Below are 1,317 nucleotides of genomic sequence, written 5' to 3'. Positions count from 1 at the left end.
AGGAAGAGGGAACAACAGTAAGGCTTTCTGATTTGAGACTGGCATCAGATCATTGCTTTCCTTCTAGCTTGACAGTAAATAAGATGGGAGGAATTGACAAGCCCGGGAGACAGGAAGCTGACTTAGCTTTTCAGAGGCCCATCAACGTCTCTGTCCTTTATTGAACCAAGAAAATGCTGTTAAAAATCATTTTCAGGGAAGGAAATATCTTACCTTTTTACTTGATTTTGTACTTGGAAGTCATTTGTTTTCTAATGACATTAAATTTCACCTCTGCCATTTACATAGAGCCAGTTTTAAAAGACAGAAATAAGGAGAAAGCTAAGTATTTTGATGCTGTTGGGTTCATTTTTTAAAAACTGTCAGTGCTCCTGGGGCCAAAGGATTTTACTAGCTGAAATAAAATTTTATCCACGCAACCAAAACTTATAAAGTTACGTTCCACCAGTTTTAAAAATATTCTCCTCCCACCCTTTGAAAAAGGATATGGAGATAATCCACAGGAGAGAAGAGAGGGGGCGGGAAACTTTTACCATAAACTTGTTGTTGTTGTTGTTGTTGTTTTGGGTTCTTCTTCAATGAGAATGTCTTATCTGTTTTAAAATTAAGTGCAAAAATAAAATAAAAACACAACAAAAATAAAAATAATGCACTGGGTCTTCTCAAGAGTTAAGACACTAGCTTCTGGGCATTAGACACAAAATTTGTCAAAGAACAGGCCTTAGATCAGCCTGGACTCCAGTTCTGCCCTTGGATTCCACAGGTCTCCTCTAGTGTGACCTTCAGGGAAAAATAATCACTTAACCTCTCAGTCATTTTATCTTTAAAATGGGGATCCCTGTCTTTCCCTCCAAGGGATTTGTAAAGGTTAAAAAATGAGATAATATGTATTCTTGCAAAAGGGGTTCTAAATACAATAGGCACCAAACAAATGTGAGATCCTATCATCGATTATGGAAAGAGATTCTTTGAATTCTTCAGCCACTAAATGCAGCAGGAACGGGGTCCCTCCCTCATCCAATTAAGCTGTTTCCTCTGGACCTAGTGAACCCCTCTTCACCCTGCAGAATTCAGCCCAGGCACAACCTGCCTTCCAGGTCCCCCACTTCCCACCCCTCTTCCCTGCCCCCTGGGGTCCAGCCACACTGTCCTTTATGCTATTCCTCAAAGACGTCAAGCACAAGCCAAATGTGGGCCTCTGCACCTGCGGTTCTGTCTGCCTGGGAGACCCCACCCCCAGGCCCCAAACGATAGTCACTTCTCTACTTATTGTAAGCGTGTGTTTCATATATATATATATGTTTTATTTCGTTTTTA

Source organism: Pteropus alecto, unplaced genomic scaffold (assembly GCF_000325575.1).
Source record: "Pteropus alecto unplaced genomic scaffold, ASM32557v1 scaffold226, whole genome shotgun sequence".
Classification (NCBI taxonomy): Eukaryota; Metazoa; Chordata; class Mammalia; order Chiroptera; family Pteropodidae; genus Pteropus; species Pteropus alecto.
Note: the sequence above shows the minus strand (reverse complement) of the source record.